Raw genomic sequence first — 8,688 nt, forward strand, 5'->3', positions numbered from 1 at the left:
GGTGGTGAAAAGAAGAGCTGCTCAGGAAGCAGCAAGTGCATCAACCTCTGAGCAAACGAATGCTAAACGTACAGAGAAAGAGGATGAAAACTATGAATGCTCAAGTCAAGTGTATTCGTGCAGTGCACCGTTACTGGTTATGAGATAATACATGACTACAGTGATCCGCCTAAGTAAGCAGTTAATTCCCATAAGTGTGGTGTCTTATATTAATCATCATGACCTGCTACTGAGAGATTGCAGTTAGCACAGTGGTTACATCCAGTTGCCACAAGAAGGGAATTTGTCCTTACTTTCAATGGTATCAGCTGGAAGAATCAAAACAGAACTAAAGGCTAATCCATTGTCCACACCCAAATCAAACACCAAAGTCCTTGATTAGGTTTCATGCTTCAAGAAGCAGGTGACTATATCTCCTTCTGATTGTAGCAAGAGAAGAAACCAGTGCTTGCCTGATGACCACTAACAGGGACCACTGAGTGAATGTTGCATCCACTAATAATCACTTTGCAATCCACCTTAAAACCAAATAAAAGTCCATTTCAAGATCAATGGCAGGGTTTGGACCTTGTCCCACTAGCATGAGGACCACAACATAATCGCCTCTGGGTTAGGTGCCTGGCCCAATGCCAATTAACAAACCCACCAGCATTTAAGGACATTGGAGGAAAGTGTAAACACCACACAGGTGACTGGGTGTGTAACTGGATCTATGTGCCAACAGTGCTAGCCATAATCGTAACCAATGAGATATGAATTTTGGCTTAGTAGTCAATGTGCACATAGTACTTGTTCTGTGGCTGACACGGTTTTAATGACATATTAAGTACGCTCACCGACATTTAAGAGCCAAAGTTCACTTTCTGTGGTGGTTTTAAGTCCTTAACCCCACCCCCCCCAAAAAAAGGGAATTGTTTTTTACCTTTTATGTTCAACATAAGCTCAGCTTGGAGTTGAACCACACTCAGCCTCATTCCTTGAGGAATCTTCTGGATTGCCTCTTTATGATTGTGCATTATTTACAAGGTTCATGATACTGTTAGCAGCAGGTTCTCATCATTTTTAACTTTTTTTAATTTGTCATTACTCTGACGTGTATGGGGGAATGTGTGGTGGGAGCTAGGATGTCACATTGCCTGGGAACTGCATGTGGAGAGCTGTGCTGCGTGATGTTGATGTTGCGTAAAACGTGTATTGACTTGACCACTCACGCATTTCAGCTGACCACATATGACTTATAAAGCATCAGGGCTCTTCTGCTTTTTCAAAATGAGGGACTGGGTGGGATGCTTACTCAACGCTACTATTGGTCAGTCTTCTGGTAGGTGACCAAGGGCCACTGTATCAGACATGCTGTCCTTATGTTGTACTGGGTGTGTTGGAGAAGCTGAAGACCTTGGGTTTTTGTTTGGTAAAACCCCTTGCCAACATGCTTGAGCTGAGTCAAATTTGGACCTATGGATTTGAAGACCCTGAAATAAGAGTAGGAAAATAAGATCATGTGTAAGAAGTGGCGACATCCCTGTGCCCCATCCCTCAGGGGCTTTTTGTGCAGCAGGCTTTACTGGTACTGTATATGCCTGAGTGGGATCCAACACCTGCCCCGTTATCAAGTGGCCCCCCCTGCGGATTGAGGATGTGCTCGCCTGCTGCTCTTGAGCACAGCATGCAGTCTGCTTTGTTGCTGAATACAGGCCATTTTATCTCTGCTTATCTAACAAGGAAGACTATATTGTGACAGGCATGCAAGTCTGGTGGTGCTGTCACATCATCTTCACACCAAGTCACTCTGCATTACAGTTTGTTACTCAAGAGCTCCTCAGGAACAGGATATTGCATTCGACCAGGACTTGAGCCGCAGTGCTGCTGATAAGCCCCATGCTGAAAGATAGTGTGAAGTAATGAACGGGCAACTGTCTGCCCGGAACTATGTTGGTAGTGGAGTGGAGTTTGGAGGCACATCAGCATAGCCACATCTGTGAGGAATGTGTGCCCCCCCTTGGCTTGGGCCACAATATCGACTTATGCTTTCTGGGTACTTTCGATGGCACACTGATTTGTACCATGTTGAGGACTAAACTAAAACTCCAGTTTTCATTCATAATGACAGTCTGGCGTATGAAGGTGTGATATGGAAATGTATGCTATCTGCTTCTGGCATCTCCTGTTTTTAAAAAGTAAATCAAATTTATAACTGATCTGATTAATAAAAAGTGGGACACAAAATCAGTGCTGTAGCCTCACAGCTCTGGAGTCCCGTACGCTCTTTGTGTTCTCCCTGTGTCTCCGTAGGTTTTTCTCCCACATCCTAAAAGTCTGCCTTTTACGTCAGCTCAAGACTCTAAATAGACCTGCTATGAGTGAGAGTAGGCGTGTGCCCTCAAGCAGACCGGCACCTGCAGCTGCTTCAACTTCCTGCAGCCTTATACTGAATTATGAGGCCAGACAAATCTAAAAATGGCACCATTCATGCACTTTTCTAAATGTGTTTTAGCAGGACTCTGTCACTGAGAACCTACTATGGAAGCAACAGGTGAAGATGGGAGGCCTGAGGGTGCATCCACAGGGATACTTTGAATTGTGCAGTAGCCTTTGGGTCAATCTGCAAGCATTAGCAGGAGGGTTAGTCATTTGTTCAGATGACGAGAGATGTTGTGTTCTCATTAGGACATGGCGTTGTAATAATTTTCAGTGCCATCATGCACACACCAACTGTTGGCTTGAATAGCTTTCGGTTGCATTTGGTGATAACACCCATTTGGATCTCCGTATGTTGGGCAACTAATAAAGCAGACATTATGAGGAAAAGAGACACCTGTTACAGACAATCACAAAAAAATGTTTTTTGCTTTTGTGTGGAAACATTAACATTGTCATACACTCAGTGATCATCTCTGATTGGCTGAAAGCATGTCCACTTACCAAAAACATTACCAGACATGATTGCTCTAACTGAGGCCTCCACAACCTTAGCTGGTTGAGTGGGTTCTGGGATGAGCCTGGATGCCACCGGAGTTCAGAGATGAATGGCTTGACACTCAAATGGAGTGGCCTTCAGAAGATGGACAAGCATTCTGGTGTAGTGGTTAGGGACTTCAAACCCTGAAGTTGTATGACGATGAGCAAATCACTTCACTTCTCTGTACACCAGCTGGAAAAACAAAAGAAACGTTAACAGTTGTATCGCAAATGGTGTGAGATGCCTTAGATAAAGGTGTAAGCCAAAAAAATAAATGTAAGATGGTCCTCTTTGAGAAAACAGCAGAATCAATGCATTATTGGGATGTGAGGAGCTATATAATTACATAAAATGTTTAGAAAATTTTGTCCTGTAATGCTAATCCAAATCCTGTTTCTTGGCCTTCCAGTTCGTATTAACGTAAGACAAACTGTAAAAGAGCCAAAGCCTCTCAAACCTGTTTAATCCAATTCAGGGTCCTGGGGCTGGAGGGTGTAAAGCAGGGTCCAGACCTAGAAAAGGTGCTAGTTCATTGCAGGTCATTTGCACTCGCCCACTTTGGATTTGCCATTTAGCCAAAACTGTACACCTTTAAGGCATGTCGAAGGAAACCCCACAACAACACAGGGAGAACATGCAAATAGTAAAATAACATTCTCTAAACAGCTTAGTCATTGATAGTATAGTTCTTTACTTGTCTTGCACTTGGCCTGTGTTTATACATAAGCGGGCCTAGAAAGCATTGTTTCATACCACTGTATGCTGCAATATGGTGTATGGATGGCATGACATTAAAATTGTCCAATTGTCCAATTAAGGATCACAGGATGCCAGAGACTAGTCTGTTCCCTGTTATACACATTATTAGTAGGCTATCAGACCAAAGCTGCCCAGCAAACCCGAAGGTTTAAAGTGCTTAGAAATAAGGCAGGAGCCAACTCTACAAGGATGTCAGCCCATCATACAGCACCCCTACATTCACACAGTGACAGTTCAGAATCACCACTTAACTCAACCTGCACATCTTTGAGGGAAGGAAGATCTACACTAATACGGGGAGAACATGTACACTCTGCACAGGCAATAAGCTGGCATGCAATCCATGAGGCAAACAGGCTTACCAAAGTGCAAGTTTTGTGCCATGGAAATGGGAAACTTCACCCGTTTAATCCTGGTGGTTCATTGTGTGGTGGGTGCGGCAATGCACTGTATCAGCGCATGCTCCCAAACGCCCCCCATAGAATGCAGGGAAGCACCAGCACCATGTTTAGTGAGTATATCTACCTTATCTTGAAATGTCTGCCGCCTTTACCTGAACAAAACACGGTTTACAACACTAACTACCATTTTTTATGCAATGAAAAATGACTGAATGTACCATAAAGGCAGTTTGTACGGCACTGAATGGAAAAATGTTAATAGGAAGTTCAGTGTGGAACGAGCTGTCATATCACACAACCAGAGCTACGAGAGCAATTTACAGTAACATACAAGTTCAGATTTTTTGTAATTCTTGTGTGGGTTAGAGGGGTGATGGTGTTGTTTTTATTTGATATGATATTTATTGATAATCTTTAAAAAGATACATTTGCCCCTTAGGACAAATAAAGTTATCTATCTATCTATCTATCTATCTATCTATCTATCTATCTATCTATCTATCTATCTATCTATCTATCTGTCTATCTTCTTGAACTGTGTTGACATGCATTCCCCACATGGCATTGGCAACACGACCTTGAGAACTGCAATAAGTCAGCCTGTCGTCATAACCCAGTATTATGGGAGTCTTAGCCTGCAAGGTTCACTCCCTTTTTATATTATGAACGCCTGACCAAAAGACTCACTGAATACTGGATGCTCCATCTGTTGGGCCAGTGGTGTGCTTGCTGTTACACACATTATTAGGTGGGCTATCAATCCAAAGATGCTCAGAAAACCTGAAAGTTTAAAATGCCTTTAGTCAGAGAAGATTGCCTTTTGCCTGCTGCCCAGCTGATGAAGTCGGCCTTTTACTGTTTAACATGCAAAAAGTCACATTTCAGATTCTCACGGAGTGCCTCCTTCTCTTCATTAAAGCCACAGCCTAAAGAGTGACGGTGTGGCAGAGGTGGTCAATACCTTTGAGTCCAGTGATCCTAAATATTCTTCTTAATCTCATTCAGGCTCCTACTATCATGAGACCCAGTCCTTCATGGGCCTGCCAGGGCCATGTAACCTAAAACACATTTCTTTGAAGTAGAGACAGTATCCAAGGTGGGATTTGAACCGTGGGCACTGGAGCTATGCAGCAGCAACACTAACCACTGGCCTTTACAAAATGTTGTCACCTTATCCTTGTGTGCAGCACACAACACAATATCAGAATTTTTATTTTAAGAAGTCATTGCATTTAGTCATCCCTCGGCTGGCTAATAAGAGGCCACCACGAGATCTGCAGCAGTCTGAGGGCCGATTACTCATGTCTTGTATCAACAGCCCACTTCTAGAACGTCTGGAAAAATGTGGGTGGGGATTTGAATCTCATTTGATTTATGAAAAAATAGCATGAATGTCATTGTTCACAGCCAGCAGTGTCCGAGGCGTCACCTCAGATACCATCTGAAGAGTGTGAGGCACTGGCCTGCGCAGAGTGTGGTACCATGCTTTACCCACTGGTATACAGGGCCCCATCTTTCCATGACACCTCTTTGAATGTGAAAATGGATGGATTCTATTTTTTACAGGTTTTTTTTACTGCCATTCTCATGAGTTGATTTCTCAGTCACTGCCCATCCTGCCTTGTGACTTTCATTCCAACTGAGCCTCGTAAGCCCAGTCAGAATGCGTTCAGCATTGAGGTGGAAGTGGAGGGCAGAGGAGTCAGTCATGGCATGATGAGCAGTCTGAATATCAGCTAATGCTCTCCCCGTCATTCCTTTTGAACCACACCAGATGCCCCAGCTGACCTGCGACTCCGACATTGCTGCTTGCAGCCGAGGGTCTCTGCATTTTATTCAACATTTCAATGATTTCAGTCACTTGTCCCGTCTGAATTGCAGTATTTTGACTGGGTACTGGCAGGGGCTAGGTATGGTAAAGGGGCTAAGTGTCATTTTCTTTTTAAACTTTTTTAACAAGAAAAAACTTGTTGTTGCTTGTATATTTTTTATAGCTTCTTTCAACAAGTTAATTGCAACCCTCCACTGCGAAGCTGACCACTAAGCCAAGGCGAGATGAGCGCAGCTGAGAGGAAGGAGAGTTCACAATCAGATCTTCGATCTTCGCTCTTGTATTCTACCATTGGCTGCAGTGAGTCACATGTAATAGTTTGGAGTGCATTTTACTTTCTTTGAATGGTGCTATATTATTTCACCACTTCAAATCAATTTTTAAACTACTAAAATTATATTGTGTTTCTCAATGTTGTCTGTTATATAGCTGGCCACCTGCTGAACTGCTGGCTGAACTTTCAACCTGTGATCTTTTAGTTCAATCTCCCAAATTCTGTCTCTCTCTTTGAAATGGGGGCACATTAAGTTTAAAGTCACTATATACAGCAAGGAGCCTTAGCTGAGCATATACTGTACCCACTAGCATCCATGGCCAATCGTGTGCCATTGCTCTGCTGCACCATCATTTAAATTGTTGTCTCAAAATGCTAAGGAAAAAGCTGCATCTCCATCCATTTTCTGAAATCAGGCTCTGTAATACGGACCTTGAGAAGCATACTCTGGCACCAAACTGGGAGCCGCCATCCCCAGGCATGCTGACACACTTGGTGAAATGAAGAGCAGTGAATATCAGAAGCAGTGTAACTCCAGTTGTGCCACCATGCTGCTCTCAATATGTGCATTTAAAAAGCAACCAGTAGCTGAAGCAGAAATAAAGAAGAGGTGATCCTCGAGGTGCTTCTGTGCTGCAGACTAACTATAGATGGATGGATACACATTATGCTAGCAGACCTTGTAAATATGCAGCCTACATACAGCCTCCATGGTGTTACAGCGCGAGGACCAGAGTGGGGAGAGGCTTGGCTTCATAAGTGTGGTTTTAAAAGTATAGAGGGGCACTGAGAAGTGTCATTTGACTACAAACACTTGTCAATATGTATGGAAAAGCTCCAAACGGAAAGATCTAGAAGTGTTGGTATACTGTACTACAAGCACTGATAGTGACTCCAGCCTCTCAGCCTGGACTTTAGTGGCCAAAGGGATGGGTGGTCTGACTGTAGGTTCAGCAGTCTTTCCACATCCACCATGAAACCCCAAGCATGTCAGTTTACGCGCCTGTGGTCAGACTGTATGACTGTGTGAAATGAGTGAAGCCCACTCTAAACTGACATTTGCAAGTGGACATGTTCTTGTTTGTTTTTGCTGACGCTTGTATATAATTGCAGCATAGCTGTGTTAACATGCTGAATGAGACTTTAGACCAGATGCTCTTACTTTGTTCATCTTGAAGACCTTTGAGAGGCTGGTCTTAAAATAGCTCAGAATGTTGGTTTCAGAACATCTCGAACCTCTGCAGTTTGCCTGTCAGACACATCAGTGCGGAAGATTCTCTGATCTACACACTCCACAGACCCTAAACATACTTGGACAAAGCCTGCCCCACAGTCAAGATAAAGTTGATTTTTTTCAGCACCTTTAACGCCATTCTGCCTCACTGACTTAGGAAAAAAGCTCAAGGCTTTGGATCTTGATACCCCAGCAGTTTTCTGGATCAGGGAGAACCTGACCAAGAGAGAGCAGTTTGTGAGGTGGAGGGACTGTGTGTCAGAAATGGTGGTGTGTAATACTGGAGCACTTCAGGGCACTGTCCTGTCCCCCTTCCTGTTCACCCTCTACACAACCGACTTCCAGTACAAAACCAGCACTTTCCATCTACAGAAATTATCAGATGACTCCTCCATCATAGGCTGCATTAATAATGGAGAAGAATCTGAGTACAGGAAACCTATGGAGGACTGTCTTATGGTGCAAGGAGAACGAGCCCAACATCAGCACAACATAAGAGCTGGTGGTAGACTTCTGGTGTGCCTCTCAGACCAGTCACCATTCAGGGGTAGGACATGGATGTGGCGCAGAGCTACAAGCACATACGCAGCAAACTGAACTGGTCTGGCAACACAGTGGCACTGTTCAAGAAGAGCCAGAGCAGAATGGACTTCTCAAGTTGACTCAGATCTTTTGTTGTATGCAGGAAGCTGCTGGAAATGTTCTGCTAGTCCATAGTAGCCAGTGTGTTGTTCCATGCTGTGGTCTCCTGAGTGAAGCAACTTGATGTGCAATAATTGAACAAACTTACCAAGTAAGCCTACTCCATCATAACTCTAACACTGGACACCATGGAAGCTGTGGTGGAAAAGAGAGTGGAAGCAAAATTGGATGCCATCATGAAAATCCACTCCAGGAGGTGCTGTTTGGAGTACTTTTAGTCACAGGCTTGTTCCTCCACTGTGTGCTAAGAAATGCCTCTGGGTTCTTTTCTGTCCACTGCTATCGGGCAAGTCAATGCTTTCTCCTGAAGCCCCAAACCAATGCTTATATTCTTTAATTTTCTGTTTCTACATGATACTCTTTTATTATTTATTAATGTATCTGTGTATTCGTTGATTAATTTATTTGTCCTGTGAGTCTGCATCTTTGTTTTTCCATGTTTCTGCTGCTGTATGTGTCTAAATTTACCCTTAGGATTACTAAAGTTTATGTTATTATCTAATATTCTGAAACTGCATCCACAGAGTG

General features: G+C 43.5%; 1 long non-coding RNA gene across 1 annotated transcript in view; it reads left to right on the top strand.

Moving 5' to 3' along the window:
• The window catches only part of LOC127529649 (uncharacterized), a 55,188-nt gene continuing 46,500 nt past the window's right edge, over positions 1-8,688 (top strand). The window contains exon 1 of the long non-coding RNA XR_007936268.1: positions 1-109. This is a non-coding gene — a long non-coding RNA (uncharacterized LOC127529649). The remainder of the gene's footprint in view (positions 110-8,688) is intronic.

This window comes from Erpetoichthys calabaricus, chromosome 11, assembly GCF_900747795.2.
Source record: "Erpetoichthys calabaricus chromosome 11, fErpCal1.3, whole genome shotgun sequence".
In the NCBI taxonomy this organism is placed as follows: domain Eukaryota; kingdom Metazoa; phylum Chordata; class Cladistia; order Polypteriformes; family Polypteridae; genus Erpetoichthys; species Erpetoichthys calabaricus.